Source organism: Crassostrea angulata, chromosome 1 (genome assembly GCF_025612915.1).
Source record: "Crassostrea angulata isolate pt1a10 chromosome 1, ASM2561291v2, whole genome shotgun sequence".
Lineage (NCBI taxonomy): Eukaryota > Metazoa > Mollusca > Bivalvia > Ostreida > Ostreidae > Magallana > Magallana angulata.
In genome coordinates this window covers 3,421,785-3,442,218 of record NC_069111.1, presented here as the reverse complement: position 1 = coordinate 3,442,218, position 20,434 = coordinate 3,421,785, and the positions used below count along the sequence as shown (strand labels likewise).

At 34.0% G+C, this 20,434-nt stretch overlaps 1 long non-coding RNA gene across 1 annotated transcript in view; it reads right to left on the bottom strand.

Moving 5' to 3' along the window:
* Positions 1 to 2,879, bottom strand: part of LOC128166908 (uncharacterized) — a 3,481-nt gene extending 602 nt beyond the window's left edge. Inside the window, exons 1-2 of the long non-coding RNA XR_008241194.1 lie at positions 754 to 2,879; positions 1 to 502 (exon numbers count right to left, since the gene is read on the bottom strand). The exon at positions 1 to 502 is cut by the window's left edge and continues 602 nt beyond it. This is a non-coding gene — a long non-coding RNA (uncharacterized LOC128166908). The remainder of the gene's footprint in view (positions 503 to 753) is intronic.
* Positions 2,880 to 20,434: the final 17,555 nt, after the last annotated feature.

Here is a 20,434-nt window from a genome sequence, read left to right as displayed (position 1 = left end):
ATTCTCATCAAATGTCCAATTAAATGAAAATGTACTTTTGAATGATAACATTCTCAAACTGATTACATCCTTTCTAAAAAGATACAATGCATGTCTTTCTCACAATAAAAGAAATTACCATTGATTCAATTTCAGTGAAAAGTATGGTAAACGGTGATGAAAATGAAAAAAAATTGTCTAACTAAAAAAAAAAAAATTCACTGTAATAAGAGCAAGGAGGAAGATGAAAACAAACATCATTACATAATTAAGTTTTGCTGTAGATTTTAGATCCAAAAACTGTCAGGGTGGTTTTATTTTTTATTTTTTATTTTTTTTTTGGGGGGGGGGGGGCAGACTCCACACTTTCTTCTTTAGAGTTTCCCATCGCTTATTATATTAGCTCTGCTTTCCTCTATCCACATATTGCAAGTTATTCTTCCTGGAGTGGTGTTCGAGATCAGACATTCTCTGAAATATTCCTTAACCTCCTCCAGTTCAGCCTCCGTCCATTTCATTCATGCTGCAATGAAACAAATTTGTACGTCACATAAAATATGTTAATTAAATAAAGATAGAAAATAAAATAACTCAAATCATATCTTAACAAGGACTGAAACACACACTTGGCCTCATTTACAATTAATTACTTTGCACACAAAGTTTGACTGATAATATCCTGTTTGGATGGAGTTTGAAATTAGAAAAGTTAATTGAATTAAGAGATTAACTCAAATCAGTCATGTGGTATGATATGAAGAAAAAAATATTTACTAGATGAGGAGGTTTTCTTTCCTCGAAGTGATGTATCCTCTTATTTATCTTCCTGTATGTCTTCTTCTTCTATCACTACAAGAAAGTTTTATTCAATTAATTGCAACTGAAAACTGCTTTTTTCCAAATTTATCAAGTTCCAGAAAAGCGATTTATTAATATTATTTTACCCAACAATGTATTCATCGTCAAAAATATACAAGATGTTACATGTAGCATAGTATAAAAATTCATAATCCACATTTACGATTTCTCACTTTCATAAATAATATAGTTTTTAATATATAGCCTGGTATAGTGTTAAATCTAGGATTTGAAAAGGGCATGTTAAATAATGGTGAAAAGGGCACTTTTCTATGCGGTAAATATTATAAAACCTTGAAAGAGGCACCTTTTTTTGCGTAATATTATAAATCATTAATCCTTGGAAACAAGCGCATTTTAAGGAAAATTTTGCATCGTAATCAAATGTGACCTCAAGATCTGTAATGAAACAATATTATTGTACAAAAAATGATTTGCTTTTGCATTCACATATAAAGTGTTATTCAATATTTTATTTTCATTTTTTTTTCTCTCTTAAATTGATTTACATTTATTTTCATCCCTTAGAACAGTCTGACTAGTTTTAAAGTATAATGCATTAAAAATTCTTTATTTCATTTAGGCTATATGTAAACTTGAACACATCTGTATCCAGTAATGAATCATAGGACATGTATAATGTAGACAATATTCTCTTTTGAGAAGTAGACAGGCATAGCATGAGTGTAGACTATGCCTGTCCACTTCTCAATCAAAAGAAAATAAGTAGACAACTGATGGCAAAATTATTAAACCCTTTTTACCACAGAAATTTGGATATTGAAATTGTTATTTTAGGGTTTTTAAAAATCAAGTGGCATTAAAATCTGCAAAACAATATTGCAATCTTTCATTGTGAATTAATTAAGTTTCTGCATTCTTCAAGAAGTGTAGTTACGTTTTTTGGGAAACAGAGAAAATTCTGGTTAATCTGACAATAGCTTAAAAGCTTAGAAAAGAATAGGAAAACTTCACATCTAGTTTTTTATTAAAATGTTTCTTTAGTCAAATCATGGTTTTAGATGCCTCGGTGTTGAAATTTCAAATTATCTCCATAAAATATATTCTTTTGTGTTATTTCTATTTTTTAGATAACCTTACGATGTCTCAGTGTTAATCTAGCTTGTACAATTAGCCTACTAATTTCAAGGAGATAATACAGTTGTTATTTATCAAATTATTGCACCAGTAATTAGGTGTCAAATCACCAATTTAACAGGACAGCTGTGTATACCTGTATACCCCCTCAGCTTGGGCCTCTCTATAGTGTTTAACTGTATTGTCTATTGTCTCAGGTCACTCGTGCGTGAAGTTCGGGTTTAACTTTGCAAAAACCAGAGGCTAGGACAGTGGTGGTTTTGAATTGAATTTACTTTCATAAAAAAAGGCATCCGCTATTCAATGTATGTTAAGACGATCAAGACAGAGGAAATTCGAAATACACATAAGTCCTTTTATTACTATAATTATCCGAATGTAGTTCAAAATTGATTAATAAAGTAAAATATCCTTATGTTTGACAAAATGTATCAAAGCAAGACTTATTTTTAAAGTGTGAATAAATCAAGAAACTTACTTTTGGGATCTTGACCTCGTGCTCACTATGCCTTGCAGACGCCATTGTTGTTGTGTGTGATATCAAACGCTTGATAGAACAAGATTAACGGAATGGCTTTTCGGAACTCTCGGGAGTTACTATGACCGCAGCTTAGCTAAATTTAGTGTTCCGAAAGTATGATATAGAAGCGAATACATGGTGCGTCCATAGAAGCAACTTTTTCAGACACTTTATTGGACAAGTCGCAGTGTCTAAGTTTTGTTGGGTACTAACTTTCATGTACCCAATTAAGGCATTTTAAGTAGATTAAGCGACACTTCCTCTTGGGTATACCCAATAAGAAAAAAGTACCCAATTAGTACCAATTAAGTATAAAAAGAACCCAATACATGCACTCTCGTAAACACGGACGGACAGACGGACAGACGGACGACAGACAAAATGTGATCAGAAAAGCTCACTTGAGCTTTCAGCTCAGGTGAGCTAAAAATTGATACATGCGCGAAAATTATGCGCGTACGGTTCGCTGTAGAATTCATGTTATTCCTATATAAAAGCAGTAAAATTTTCTTAAAAATTAAGACATTCAGTTTAACAAAATAAATAGTGCCTGTTTGGGAGGGTAACAGTTGAAATTGACACCCCGAGAAAACCATTGTCAACCTACGCCGCGTAGGTTGACAATGGTTTTCTCGGGGTGTCAATTTCAACTGTTACCCTCCCAAACAGGCACTTCGCGTAGGTTGACAATGGTTTTCTCGGGGTGTCAATTTCAACTGTTACCCTCCCAAACAGGCACTATTTATATAATGTTACCCGTTGTCAAGTGTGTTGCTCCGTCTTAACCAATCAGATTTCAGTATCTAACATGAAAGTATCATAATATGGTTTGTCGATGTATTTATTTCATAAATGTCCGATATCATATACAATGTCTACTCGTGCACGCACGGGTCAAAGTCTAGTTTAAATAAATAAAACTCATAACCATAACTGCTCTTTTTCATGTAAAAAAAATAGTTTTAAGAAATGTCTCTTAGTGCTCAATTTTCTATTGTCAAAATGTCACGTACATGTTTAAAAAAAATATTTTAAAAAGCCTCTCAATGTAAATGTTTTGCTTGTTTTCTTCCTTGTTACCTTGGCAACTGTTTATAGTTTTCATAATTTCTCTATTGTGCAGCCACTACAATGGATGACAAAAATTCATCTTGAGGAAGTTTTCTACTTCTCTCCAATGAAGGAAAATTTATTCATGTCATACTTACATTATACTAATGTGGTTTATTTATCTCTATTACCAAGTAATGAACTGGAAAAAATAATTTTGACCCAATTTTTATTTGATCCTTTACCACCTTCTGAATAAAATATTTTCCTCTGTCAGATAATTCGCCATGTCATATGATCATGGTTTTAAAATTATCATTTTATGACTACTGTACATATATACTACACTTGATTGAATATATACTAATGTTGGCCATTGCATGTAGGTCTCTTATCAATCATTGGTACTTAAATAAATGTTTGACGATCCAAAAATTGCTGAATAATATGCTTGAAAGCAGTTTTAAAAGTTTAGGAAAGGCATACACATACTCCGTTCATAAAAATGTTACCTGTTAGTTGATGTACATGTACCAATCGTATATATATTTAATAGCATGTTTCTCAAATTATATTATAATGATAATTTATATCACACGTTTAACTGTATATGAGTATTTTCAGTCCTTTTATATTCAAAACATTTTTCATCCTCATAAAATAAACATAACGTTTACATATATGAATTGGATAATATACATGTACATGTAATTATATTTGTCGATCAGTCTCTTTATTTGTTTATTTCTTCAACTACCCTTCCTATTACTTCTTTTTAACTTAAGACAGGAAAACCTATTAGATTGTTAATTGAAAGATAAATATAAAGCTTTATATTTGAGAACTTGGTGAAGTTTTATATCTAAGGTACATGTAAAATTTTTGATTTTGAAATAAAAACAAATCGAGTCACATGAGCTTATGTTTCAATGCATGGACTACCGGGCCGAATATGAACAGTATTTGATATGATCATTAATGTCCGTATCCCGTGAAATGACAAGAAAATCATAGTTTTGCTTCCTCATGTCTAACAAAAGATCAAGAATCCGGCCTTGGCACATGGTGCGCTAAACCTCATTTAATATTCGGGCTCGAGCTGCTTTAAGGTAAGTCAAAATTCTTGACATAAAAAATTACAAGCATTAATAATATGGTATTTGCTAAATGTATATAACCAAGGGTACCAAGACTCTGCTTCTTGTTTTTTTTTATTCTTCGAAGTTTTGTCTGAAAGTTAAGTACAATCAAGGACTCCATTTAAACTAAAATGTGGGTAAATTTGAGCAACCTTGTAGAAGATGAATGAAATTTTCGTGTCCAGGACGTTCCTTATAGATAAATGATTTTGTGAGTTTTATAAAAGTTTTTAACATATCAAGTGATACTCTGTTGTTTTGTAACGGACAAGAAACTCCAATCATAACGTATACATTACTGGAAATGAAAATCGTCCTTAACGCTGTCAGAGCAAATAAAAATCAGAGATTCTAAAAAAAAAGAACACAATTTCAAGCAAGAAACTGCGGTTACTCCAACAATAAGTCCAACAACTAGCACCAGTGTAATTATCAAACTTGTTGCGTTGCAATACAACTGTCAATAGGACCATACTGTATTCTATTTCTCAGGTGAAAAGAGTATTTTATTATCCCTTCTCTTCCTACTCCAAAGTCCTTTTACCTTTTTGTTCTGGAAACTTCAAAAATCATTAATCTGTACGATGCTACAACTGTAGTAAATCAAATTAATCCACAATTGACTTTTGAGAGCATCTTACATGTAAGAGAGAAATAAACGATATAGAAAAGCAAATTATTTCATGCCTTTGTCTTTTTTTATTGCACCAAGAACGTCACAGTTTGAGCGACCTTCATGGCAGATTATACAGACATCGGGCTCGGTATCCTAAATATTTTGTCATTTAGCTTTCTTTGGTGCTTTGCACAAGTTTCAAACAGGTACAGTTTGAACTTCAGCACATGAATATTATATGATAGTAGCAATGCAATATACAGCCTAAGATTCAGTTTAAAGAAAGTCGAGTCTTTGTGGAAAGATTTGTGCAAGTCCAGACAAATTTAATTCATCTTTGGAGGAGATGGTTGAAGACTAGTGATCTACCTATAGGCCGTGTGATTTGGTATCGGGCCTGTACTGACTGAATGGACAAGCTCCATATTTATGACCCGGCCGTCCAATTTAACACCCCGTCATAAGGACTCTAGCCTCGTAAACAGAGCCGGAGAGGAGGGTCTGGTCGACAAAGAGAGGGGATGCCATAGGGACGGGGAGGTAAATATTGTACTCATTACAACTGGAGTGTTTATGGTATAATTTCCCTTTGGTTTTTATAACCGCGCTGTACACACTTCAGAGAGGTCCGGGCTCATTTGAATGGGAACTGTTGTTTGCCCGTTTATTATGCGTTATCAACTTGTTCCGCGCAAGGACCGTATTTTATGACCTTTTATCTTATTTTCTTTAACATTATACTGTTATAAATTAGCGATAACGTTTACGAATTTCTTAAGCATGGTCTTGAATAAAAGCTATTGAACAGTGCACCGGGGTGTAGATTTGTATTATCCGGGGGACATACACAGACGGCTGTAACCGGGTGCCCAGGTAAAATCAGGTAAATTTCTAAATGCGAATTTCTTAAATTCAGCATAAATGCAACATGGACCACACTGCATTTGTGAGCAAGCAACATCATATTTTGAGACATGTGTCCTTGCTTGCACCGAATTATGTGCAAGTAGAATATATAATCTTGTTAATTACGATAAGCCGCCGCGTAATTCAGAGAAAGTTTCCACTTTCCATAATGACTGTGATGGTATTATAGTCTACGACCGCGGGGACAATTATATACAGTGTTAAAACTAGCAAGGTAAATCAACACATTCTCTGTCAGTGTGTCTAGATTAGTTTTCATTTCGTTTCGTGTTACGATCCTATATAGCTGGCATTCATCAGCTGACACGTTATTAAATGTGTTGCATATTAATGCTCCTCTCCATTTATGAACACGGGATTTTTTGGGGTTCTTTTTAGACTAGCGAAGGAAGATGGCGGATCGGTCTGAGATTTCACGGACCAGGTGGTGCCGATCGGAAGCTGTGACTGATCGACAGGCTTATCTGTTGCGCATGTGCCGATTTTCACCATTACGTCTACCCTGTAGATCCGAATTTGTATGAAATTTCATAAACAAATTCGTATTTGCGGCGTAATATGTAGTGAGTGACTTAAACATCAGCCCTTTGTTTCTTTACATGGAGTATCAGGGACAGATCTTGTAAGTGAATAACCAAAATGTCGATTTATCAACATAACTTTATGCTTGCAATTAAAATAATTTGTAATGCTCATTAGATTATTAATGAAATCGTTATGAGGAATTTTCACTTTCACGTTATTTACCTTGTAAAGCTAACTTCACCTTCCGACATTGTGGATTCCTGCATTTTTATTGTTGACTACAACTATCGTCAAGACGGCAGCAATGGGTCGAAAGCCATATAGTACTCGGAATAATAGGATGTGTTTAACGACCAGGTTTCATGGCGAAATTCAATCTACATGTCAAAGCATCTTATTGCTTCTATACAATAATATCTCGTCCAGGCAGCAAATGGTTTTACTCGCCGTGCCCTTTATTAAGCATGTGCGATGTCTTGGTTTGTATGTTCGATCGGAAAGTTATAGTGGACAATATATATTTCCCCCCGAAATCTGCTTACACTTAGAAAGTCAAATTTTCGTTTAAACAAATTGGGACACAACAATTATAAATTCATATGCATAACATTCTGAGTCGTTCCTCTAGAGGTCATTCCCATTGTCAAGAGATATTTATAATTATGACACGCATAATTCTACAGTATTAATTAAAATTAAATTCTGAGGGATACGATTCGTGGTCAGCTCTTCTCAACATGGAAAATTATGTAAATTAGCATTTTTGTTCTATAGGATTTATGAATTTATAAATATTACACAAAGAGGAGTTTTCCCGATTAAAAATAAACGCGCACCTGTTCCAAAAATAAGCAAATGATAAAGGTTTAGAAAAATTTCCCTGTGCAACAAATCCCTACTTGTGGACTGTTTGATCATGTTCAGCTTTTGACAAAACATATTGATACTACAAGTGGAAATATTATTACATGTACATTGTTTAAGATATTGATAGTTTATGAAAATGGCCAAATAATTGCTGTCATGAAAAGCGTTATAAAATTATGTAACCCAAAATCAGATTGCTGAAATCAGATTGCTGAAACCAGGTGCAATATATGATTCATTTATGAAATTCATTAATACAGGTAGGCAACCTACAGGTCTGTTCGGAGAAAACCGATTCTGGTATTCTCCATTTTAACTTCGATAAGCAAGCTCCATGTAGCAGTTGTTTTGAGACAAATATTTACAAAAGATATAGCAATTTTATTACTGTCGTTCAACAAGTGTTTAGTTTCATTTTGTGGATTGTATTTAAAACAGTTTAAAATTCTATATGATAGTCTAACTCATACTATCTTAATGTGATGATATTATCATGCCATCTGTGGATTCAAAGGTTAAGGAACATGTCTTCATTACCGGGCTGCAAAAAGCCACAACCAGAGAATGAGATTATATATATATTAAGAGTTCGTACGATGTAAAAAAGCAAGGTTCAGAAACAGAAATACATTATCTGTGGAGTTTGAATGCCTTAGATACATGTACCAATACAAACCCTTAAACTTGACACTTTTATTATTATGTTATTATAATGTATTGTTCAAAACGGTCCCATCAATACAAATTGTATTTATATAAGTATTCTATTACTACATGTATACAGGGCCTCTAAGCATAAATACATTAAATAGAAAGTGGCAAACTATGCATGTTATAGAGCAATGGTGTTGTGATTAATGTGTTTTGACATCAGCTGTCGGGTCCTTATGCTGAATAGATACCTACCGATCACATAACCTGACCCTTTAAAACATTATTTTGTTTTTTAATTATATGGCATTATAGACTTAAAAGAGTCGCTGGATGACCGTGCTTGTGGAACGCTTGAACCTGCAATCTCTAATCCAAAGCAACTAAAAAACCATAACCATTGAGAAACTCTACATTTTCTTCATTTAGGTCCAAAAATGAATGAAATAGATAATTGTTTAACCAGATAAAAATTAGCATTTGCATTCAATTTTAGTTGTTGACAAAATGATACACCAGATATTCTATATGAATGAAATTCATGTATCCTTTAGTTGTGGCCATTTTAAGGCTATATTTACCTCCTTTAGGCAAAGAGCTCTGTATACAGATATAGGAAAATGTTAAAATTTTAAAGCTGAAGAATTTTCTAAAGTAAATGATGGTTAATGGCCAAACTTATCATGTTTAAAATTTCAAGGCAGATCTGATGGTTAATTTGTTTACCATCCAGCCTCCTGGCAGATCTGATGGTTAATTTGTTTACCATCCAGCCTCCTTATACACGAAGAAGTCCTCCAAAAACACAACAGAAAGGACACGGGTAATATACTAATGAAATCCAAACTAATAATTCTACCTAAACTGCCTTCTTATAAGGCAAAGAATACTCCGTGTTTATTTGTTAACCTGGACCTGCGCATGCATATAATTTAGACCAGGGCATATAATGATAAATCGATTAAATTTTATACGTATAAATTTTAAGCATAAAAATACATAAACCCACATTGTAAATATTTCGTACTTGAATGTACTCTGTGAGTATAAGTTATGGGATTGGAAGTATCTTTCATCCGGCCCCATACCTGTCTTATCTCACTCACAAAGAATACTAGTAGTAAAGGTGTGCAGAGGACGAGACTTTTACCTGTCTGTCTAGCACTGAGACTTACCGGGCGATTAACAGGCTCACCTAAATCAGGTGAGTTAAGGACTCCGTTGTCTTGTAGAGTTGGTGGCGCTTTGTGTAATGCAGTCTAACAGATACAGGTTTCTCCTTGCTTATGACCGTAAAAAGTCTTAAAATTTAATTTTCTGATTAGCTATACAGTTTAGAGTAAATTTCAATTCCAATGTAGATTTTATGTCGCGCATGTAAGACCCTTGTTTGGGGTAAAAATCAACATTTTCTTTCACTCATTCATGTGATTGATTGTGCAATGCATGCTTTCCTTAACAATTCTTTGAATACAGGTATTCTCCAGTTTGAGATGCTGCCTTTCTCCTCTGAAATCTACATGGTTATGACAAGCTGTTGAGGAACATTGCCACTGCAGAACTGTAGTTCTCTAAAATATTGGTTAACAAAGCAAAAACTGCAAGTCCAGAGTTAGCCCTCGTTGTGTGTACACTAATAAACAAAAAACTCTCCTCAGTCATTGTCCAGTCTGAGAAAAGTTTTGCGGGGATGCAATCGCAACTTATCGGGCCTTTCCGGCAGAGCTCGGAAAGCACTTTCCGCTTGTCGGAAAGGCTCGACAAGTTGCGATGTTGTAGCATTTTTAGCCTGTCTCTTTTCTCTGACAATTGTTTGCCACGCTTTACCAGCTAATTCAATGCGATGACTATCTTAATATGTTCTTCCTTCTCTCTGAGCACTTGACCGATATACGGTGCAAAATTATATTTACCAATTACATATTAAAGATCAGAGTGTAATATACTATTGCCCACCAACTAGGACTATTATGTAATGTAACATAAGATTATTAGAGATATTTTTGTATGGGTGGTAATGTTTACATTTTTATAATTATGTCAAGGTTTTTTTTTTTTTGCTAGTTTCGTTTCAAAGACGTGAGGATTTTAACAATAAACCCTAATAAAGTGAAGATGGTACACGAAATCTCCAAATTTCAAAGATCTTTTTCTCAAAACCTTTTAATTTTCCCTAATTTAATAAAGAGAAATAAAGATTATAAAACTCATGGTCTACTGTTCTGTGTTCCCCATGTACTTTGGCTCTCTGTGGCGCCATTCTATGAATTTAAAGCTCTTAAAAATAAAGCAGTTGTAATGATTAAGAGCTCGAGCTTATATCGGTTTCTTAATAGTGGAATCATATTTTACAAATGCTACTTTATGTAGGCCCATCAAATGAATAAATGGTGTGTCGAACCACCTTAATACTTATAGAGAAGTGGGCTCAAATCGAGGCCGACTTGTGTGCTCTCCCTAGTCCCTGAGACGGAAAAAGACTAGAAAAATATTTTTTAGAAAAGGTTTTATTGTGACCGTCACATTACATTGGTTTAAAATTTTGAGGGCAATGAACGCCAATGTAAAAACAAGTACAATTATATGTTGTTGTTTTTTCTAGAGAAAATATGAACAAAATGATTTTGGAAACAAAAATTGATAAAGAGCCCAGGTAGAATTTGAAGTACAAATGATACCAGGCCAGGTTTTAGAGTATGCCATGCGCAGACTTTACAGTATATGATCTTTTAATGTTTGCTGCTCCTGTTGGTTGTAAAATCTTCAAATACCAAGCATTGTTAAAACACGGGGATTTCTCATTTATATGTGTGGTCACAGATTAAGGGGCTTGCACAACATGCATTTAAATAGTTCTAAGTAAGAATATTATGTTACTGCATATGTTTGACCGTATCTGTTTGACCGATTTGTTGTACCTTTTTCATTCCACGCTATATAAAATTTAAGAACGCCTGCCACCAGCACGCCCCTTAGGAACTGTAGTAGATGTTAAAACAGTTTTTCCTTCTATTGCTTCATATCACGAAAAAGTTAAAACTACACCAGAAAAAAAACACATTTTCACAAGATTATTCAACATATTTTACATGAAACTAATTACCCCCATTCCCTTCCCCAATTTTATCATAGATAAATTGGTACTTGATACACCTAAAACCTCCTTTGGATTCCCTTCTTGATCTCGTCATAAAAGGTCAAGGTTTAAGCATACTTGGATCTATCGTACACATGTATGTCAAAAAGCCAATTTTTTGATCCCGGATATTTGGTTCTTGATAAGATTTTAAAATCAGCTAACCAATTTCATTATTTTCAAATTATTTCCCATTGAAACGGAACCCTGTCTTTTTATTATAGAAATTTACAAGCGTTTTACCCAAGGGTGCTTTGTTTCAGATTTGGTTAAGATTGGCTTTGAGCAGGAGTTCCGGGTATAAATCGAAATGGTGCAAAATAACGGATAGAGTGACGACGAAAAGGTTACGAGTAGAGCTTTTTTTTAAAAGAGCTTTCCGTCTTGAACAACTTTTTTTCGAACGTCTTCCAGACGGTAATCAAAAAACTTCACTTGGTTCGTTTGTGGTTTTCGATAGACGTAATTTTGCAGAAGTTACCTCTCGTCGGGGGCCATGCTGTAGACCAAGACGAAATTTCATTTTTGAACAACCGAACGTAATTTGCAGGAAAATACAGAAGGAAATTCAAATTATATCTCAGTAACAAATTCAAGGAAGCTTCAAAAATGAATTACTCAGAAAAAAAGTGGGATACCTACGATAGCATCCCCAAGTTGAAATTGGTCGAATAAAGAAGAAATCTAAGCATGTTGACCTTCGATATGACCGCTGGCAGGGGGTACATGTTACTCATGTAAAATTGAAAACAACTTATGAATCAAAATACGATTTCTATAAACTGTAAAAATGTAGAAACGCTTTATCCTATGTTTTAATTTCCGATCTATAACAAAAAAGAGGATGTATACATTTTCCATACATTGTAATGCATTTTACTCTGTCTGAAAACGAAATAGAAGGCAAAGTGAACCCTTAGACACTTTTTTCCGAAAAATTCCATCTGCTTTGCAATGATGTACATTTGTATGAACTGGAGTGTTGATGTCCTTTCATGTAGTCGTACATGTAAATGGGCTCCCTTTTCTTTCGTAATTTTTTTAAATGATAAACCATATTTACATAATAATACCGTCGGCTCATGTGAGCTTTTCTGATCAAGATTTGTTCCTTGTCTGTCGTTGTCGTCGCCATTGTTGTCATTGTAAATGTTTCCCATTTTCATCATCTTCTCCGGACTACCAGGCCAATTTCAACCAAACTTGGCACAAAGTGAAAGGAATTCAAGTTTTTTCAAAAAGGGACCCTCTTTAAAGGTTAAGCATCCTCATGAAGTGTAGATTCAAGTTCATTCAAACATAGTCCTCGTAGGTAGGGTAGCTCCACGTTTTGGGGATCAGGTTTTACATAGGGATGTATAGAGGTATAGAGAAAATCTTTAAAAATCTTCTTCTTCTCGAAGAAATGCTTAAAAGTGTAGAAGCATCCTCAGGCAGTTTAGATTTAAGTTTCTTGAAACCACGGTCCCCGGTGGTAGGATGAGGCCACATCGGAGGGATGAATTTTTTCATCGGAAAATAAAAGCTCAAATTTGTGTAAATTTTAAAACATTCTCATGTAGTGTAGATTCAAGTTTTGTTCAAATCATGATTCCTTGGGTATGATGGGGCAACAATGGGGGTGGGGATATTAAATTTTTCATGGGAAGATGTAGAATAAAATCTTCTGGAAAAGCATTCAGACCAAATGAATCTGAAACTTGTGTAAAAGCATAGATTGTGCAGATTTAAGTTTGATAATGATTTCTTGGAAAAAAGTGGCGCCACAAAGGGGTGATTTGTAAATAGCAATAAAGAAAAATTTATTACACAAAAAGGAGTTTTATAATATGCTGATAAAAATCAGCAGCTTTTTTAACTTTGTGTGTTAGATCTACTGTACTTAATTGTCAAAATATTTTGAATATGATACTTTTATTCTCATTTAATCAGAGTTATGGCTATTGTTACTCGGGTGAGAGATGTGGCCCCTTGGCTTCTTGTTAAGGGTTTCCTGTTGTCCATTATACCTGGATTTAGGTGTAACGCCTGTTATTAGATGTTCCTTATTACTCACGTAGGGTTCAATAGTCATGTCCATCAGCTGGAGTACAAGAACGGTAACTCCTATTTTGGTGTACAGATGAATTTGGACGTTTAGGATAGACACATTTCATTCCTAACTTAAAAGAAAGCAGTTATTTGTATACATATTGAAACAAATCAAATAAAATGATATTAAATAACAAAAACACTTTTAAAAAATCTGAAATACTTTCACAGATATTCTTTGTAAAACAAAATCCAGAGGCATCAAATTGTATATTACCGCATCTGTTATATGGGTTATTATCAAAATATGCAGACTTTTGAGAAATGTAAAACACAAGAATTTTTTTTAACAGCAAAAAATATTTTAATTGTCAAAAACACATTAAACAAACATTGAACTATAACATCTTAAAATTTGCAAACATTGGAATCTACCATCTGGTAGATATTTTAACAAAAAGTTAATGAACGGTATACATTTTGTCAGTGGTGTAACAATCATACAGTATAGGGAAAAAGTTTTAAATAAAATAATCTAACTGTTTTAAAATTATGGACATACAAATCATATCAACATACATATATATCAATTAAAAGATCAGTTTCAGATAATGGTAAGTATTTGACACATTTACACAGTGAAAACCATTACATTTGAGACAAAGTATTGATATCACTCTGTCAAATGTTTAATTCTAACAAAAAATAAAAACAACTGGACTTTAATTTTTAGCTGAACTTAATAAAATAAAGGACTTTTATTGCTGACATGTTTTCAAGTATACATATATCACTAGAATTTAAAAAATTGATGTATAAGTTACACCACTGATAATTATGTTTTACCACTGACATAAATGTTACACCACTGATCCAGCGATTATTAATGAGAGACATGTTTGTCAACAAATGAAAAAAAAAAGTAATTTCTATTTTGAATTACATTCAAAACATTACAACGTTGCATATAAATCAATGTTTTGAAGCCTAATTATTTCATTATCCAAACATTTAATTCATTAATTGGTACGCCATTTACAATCAATGTTACACCACTGTCATTCACACATTCTACGATGTTATCTTTTTTTACTAATGGTACCACATTCATCCACCTTATATCTTGTTCCCACTCTCTTTGGCTCATTAATCTCACACACAACATCATCCATACCAGCACTCATCAACTTCTCTAACTTTCTCCCCACCCTATGCATACATCTCACATACTCTTCCTCTTTGTCGTTATCTTTCACTAAACCTGGACATGGATGTCCATTGTACAATACAATAACATACTTGTTAAGCAAATGTTCTGGGTTTAGGTCGGTTTCATCAACCAATGTGGTGTTTTGTGGTACACGTTCATCTTTTTCTTCCTTCTCGCTTGCATTTTCTGTAATTTTTTCTGCATCTTTTGCATCATCATTTTCATTTTTGGTCTGTTCGTTACATGTGTCTTCAACTACCTTTGGTTTTTTTGTTTTCGTCATCTTTTGCCCTTGCCTTTTCTGCCAACCTCTTCTCTCTTTCCTGTTTTCTTTGGAACATTAGTCTCCATCTCTGTATTTCAATTGGTGTTGGTGATGGTGCTGTTGCAACTTCTATGGGAAGTACCGGAACAAAATGATTCGGTATCCAGTTCTTATCTCTCGTGTCCTTCCTTGTTGACGTCCACATCACATATTGTATTGTACCACTGCAAACATGTCTTGGCATTATCAAACGATGTATATCTCTTCGAACATTTGCATTTCCTCGTTGAGGATACACTGAAAAAAGAGGATTTCCAAGAATACTTGCTAATGCAAACACTTGCCAAATGCCAATGTAGCTCTAATCATTGCAGGCATTAATTACTTCATTCTGATATATTTCAGTGACAGTTTCTTTTTTAAGAAGAATGCCCGGGACATATTTTTCTAAATACATTGCAAATGCAACCGACAAGTCATTTATAATGCTATTTTCAGCAAGTCCTGCTCGGAGATGTTCATTTGACAAGTAAAGGTCCTTGTGCATGGCTAATTCAAATACCATACGAACTCTCATTTCCTGGCCATAATTCTCGTGTCCAAAACCCAAAACGCTTCCTGTATATGGCAAACAGTTCCCATCACCAGTCACAACAACTGGATAAATTACTGAGCTTTGTTCAACATCTGCTGGATAGGGATTCAAAACATCTTCATCTACAGACAATCCAGTGCTCAGAATAGATGGAGTTGACCTAAACATTTCAAACTCAGCTAACCTGTTTTCATGATTCATGCAGAATTTGCGGATCTCATCAAATGTTTTCAACTTTCCAAGAGTTAAAATAAGTCCTTGAGAAACGCTGATCTTAAACATGAATCAGATGGATTTCTCAAATCTTCTTTCACATCTTCACAAGATTCATTTCTCATAGACGCAGTTCTAACATCTTCGTCCTGCGCTTTTGAAACCAATGGGGCCTGTCTGGCCTTCTTATTTGGCTGTGTAGAAATATGTGTAGAGATTTGATTTTTCTTGAAAACAAACTTTTTTAATGCATGACCTTGATATTCATTTCCTGCAGTACATGTACAACTGACTTCTCAAGAGAAAATTTCTCCGAATTGGTCTGTGATGATCTGGTGTAGTCTCATTGTATTTGGGACTGCTTTGAGGAATGGCATTGCTTCTCTAATTACATCGATATTCTTTTGGGGGGGGGGGACATATTTTAGAGTGATATGTTCAAATTTTCATTTTGTAGAGTCTGTAGGAAAGATTTTGTATTTGGAATGTCGTTGGAGAACTTTGGCATTAGCAGTCCTTTTAAGAACCCCACCAATCCCATCTGGGGCTCCTTTGCCATATCCAGACTCATGGAAATTCTAGGTGGCATACTTAATTCCTCTTTTAGCAAGTTGAGGTAAAAGTTGCCTTTTTGTTTGTACTGTGTGACTGGACCATCGCTAAATATATGCAGAGTCTCAAGTGATTCATTTTCCCTCTGCATTTCATCGAGAACAGGACTAAGATAGGCCCACACAGCAGCTGGACTGTGATCCATGCTTTCAGAGACGGTACAAAATGATTTTACTTTGGAATCTTTTCCATTGTATGAAATACCTGTATGAAGTGTAATCTGAGCATGAGAGGCGCCAAAATGCATGCATTGAATCTCCTTCCCTAATTTGGTTTGGTAGTTGTCAGCAAAATCTATATGGATAAATCCTTCATTTTGCTTCAGATTCTCTTTCTGTTCTCTACAGTGAGTCAGTTGGTTCCAAATATTGAAGGAGTGTTGTTAATATCTAACCATTTGATCAATGCACGATTCCTTCTATCTGGTCTCCCAATGTGCCCCTTATCTCTTCCTTGGCAGTTATTACAACAGTTTTTTCCTCTCCCCTCACCAATGTTTCCTCCCGTATTGTAACCCACTGTTTCCAGGTAACAGCCTCATTGTGATCCACCTTTATATCCTCTCTCAAACAGCTCATGCACATCATGTTTTAGTATCACATGAAAATCTTTGTACCAATAGATGCAAACTGCTTGTATCTATGATGTCTCTTTTCAGTTAGGCGTCTGCCATAAGCTCTGTGTTTTCGTGTAATTTACATGCACATGTTTCTCTATCTGATTCTTTAGGGGCAATGACCAGAAGGGTTTACGTCTACAGAACTGTAGGTAATCTTTTCTTTTGTTTCAATTATGTAGACTTGCAGTCAACAAACGCTTTTGTTTTTTCATCTTACGGACAGTAATTGTCTGCTTTATTCCTGGTGTCATTCCGCTGTTTTAATCTTTTTCAAAGAAACTGTGTATATCTTGATCAAGTCTTCTTCTTTTTGGTCAAAAGATTCTGTTGACGTTCTGTTGCGGTATTGTGCATCCCCATGCATTTTCTTGTTTTTTTTAATAAGTCTGTATTTTCTCAGCACAGATGCGGGTGCAATTTCAGATGGAGATTTTTTGAATTTGTTGCTATACTTCTGATCTGAATATGAAAGGTGTTTTTATTAGTAAAACTTCAATATTTTTTAAGATATTGTAGGTTAAAGACGTACGCAGAATTTATTGACAGCATAAAAGCACTGATTTCGGACTACAAATAACAATTTGTTGTTAGTTAGAGCAATAAAATTGTCGATTTATGTCTTCAAACACACAGTTTTAGTTTTCTATAATACAGTAGTAGTGAATATTTTTCTTAAAACATTTTATTTTTCATACAAATTGACACTGACGGAAAAGGCTGCATATTTTGATAATGCAGCTTTTTATAGATACAAACAAATGCAAAAAAAAATAAAAATGAAATTCATATTAGAAATTAGTTGGGTTTTTTTTATTCGAAATACTCTAGCTGAATTTCCACTGATTTTCTATAGGAAAAATCCCAGAGGCATCAAATTGTTCAAGACATAGTGCATATATACTGATATAATTGTAACTGGTGTTTGTAACACGCGCGATACATCTTGTACATAAAGTTTGATTCTAATGAATGTTACGTGATGTTTTATTAAGAATTCTTTGTTAATTTCGTAATTTAATTGTTATTCAAGAAGGTTATAAAAGTGTCATTCGTTGTTAAATCCGGAACTAGTGCATCTACTTTGAGTTATAGAACAAGCAGGAAAAGTTGTTAACCATAATATGTTGGAAATTAGAGTTACCGCTCTTCCACGAGGATGAATGAAATCTTAGTTGTTCCTACGTACAGTTAATCGATCAACTCTTTCAAAAAATGTTGTCCAATTAATGCTAGCACCTGTCTACCAACACAGCGTGAACAATTCAATAAATCAATCGATTCTATCTGTTTTATACACGGGTAATTATGCCGCACGGAGAATGCTAATACAATAATCGAAGAAAATAAAATCCCATGCTTGTCAATTTATCTTCCAAAATATAGCTAGACGGAAACCAAGTGGAAAAAAAATCACATTAGAATTTGATTTCGCGCGAATGAATTTGAAAGTTTTGAGCCAAACTAATGGAGATTTTAATTTGAATGAAGTTATTATATGGAATCGATAAAAAAATTCTTAAACGTCTTCAAGACATTCAGTCAGTGTAAAACAATACAATATTTTTTTTAACGGGGCTTAATGGACTTTTCATATATAATTATTCTTAAATAATATGAAATAAATGAATTCTTCAATTTAACAAGATTAAATTGATTTTCATTTTGTCAAGTATGAACAATTCTGTATGGATTACAGCAGAATTTTTTTTTTTATAGAATTCGCACGGATTCCTTGTCGCTTTTACCATGAGTATTATTAAATGAGACAAGTGCCTTATCCAACATTAGTGGAAATATTTGAATTCACTTTTAGAATTAAGGTAAATTTTAATCTGGACATATATGTATTGCTTTATATTGTCACACGTAATTAAAGAAAAAGTTAAAGTTCTCTAATATTAAAAAAAAAAAAAAAACGAAAATATGTTGGCTCCTGGTTTCTGGGGACAAAAACTCTTGGTTTTGTTGGCAAATCTATTAATACATTACATTATAGTGGTCATATGTGAATAAATTATTTTCTACGCATTGTAATCAGGGCATATTTATGTAAACTAATATTGTTATATAATAGGATCATTGTTTTAAACTGCAGATGTTGTTATTTTGATAAAGATTTTTGTGATTAATATATGAAAGCAATTAAAAATGGTTTTTTATGGATTCGAACTTTAAAGAAAGGAGTTTGCAAGATATGACTATCACTGGAAAAAAAATGAGAACAATTACCTTTTTCCAATCTACGTACATGTACTTAAAGAAAGATGCAAACAATTAGCTCAGTATCTGACTAAAGTCCAACTTATGACGAACGTAGCATGAGTTCATTGGCAAAGAACAATGAAAATCTTATTAAAAACTACTTCGATTCAGAAGTTACATGCAAAGGAAATATATTATCAAGTTTTGGAAGACATAACGACAAACAGACAGACAGACAATGACAAAAACATTACGCTCCCGATATTCAAATCGTAGGGTGGGGGATTAAAGTTAAACCATATATACGAATTAGCAGAAAATTAATCAGAACCCAGCGTCTGAAAAGGTTAGAATCGTACAATTACAATCTTCATACCAGATTAAACACCCAAATCAAATTTATTTTTTTTGATTTAACTTTATCTTATATATAGCTTCAGACGAATTTCAAATCTTGGGAAAAGTTCAGTCACAGACAAATGTCACAGACTGAGTAAGTCTTTCTAGAAGCCAGGTAACCGCTCCCCAGAGACGCCATATCTAATCACCGCCGAAACCATATAAATCTTGAAGCACTGTACATCAAAATCAATATTTTTCAATCGTCTTAACAAATAAACCCAATTTTAACTGCCAAAAAAAAAAGATCAATAGGTCTTTTACATGCTTTTGAAATACACACACATATATATATATGACAAAATTATTTTCCAACAGTCCGTTGAAAATTCCAAAAAATCTCTCTCTCTCTCTCTCTCTCTCTCTCTCTCTCTCTCTCTCTCTCTCTCTCTCTCTCTCTCTCTCTCTCTCATGTGACGAATCTCTTAGATCCGTTTTTATTGTGACGGAAAGATTTCTGTTCGCTGGATGATATTGTTTAGGGTTTTAATAGTGATAACCGTTGGTCTGCAATCATTTATAATTCTTCTTGGAGCTAAAAGACGCTTCATACGGCGCGTAAAAGGCGATGAAACGTATTTATCAACTGACAAAATATCCAGAATACGGTAATTTTGTAAGAATGATAAATTCTACCAAACGGCATCAAAAACAAGATTGCTGCTCTCGTGATGGAGGGAAATGAATGGTCGATGTCACTTCTTTTCGCGTCGTCTCACCAAAGGCGGTATCGACTCCAGTGTTCCAGCTTCCACGGCCGCGGCGAACACAGCAGACGTTCAGTGTGGGCTATAACCGCACAAGTTCTACCGAAATCAGGAAAATCATAAAGGAACCACATTCCGCTTGTCTTAACTTCATTCAAATTATGGAAAAGTTTATACGTTAACTTCATTAAAAAAATATATTGGGGATGTTTAGA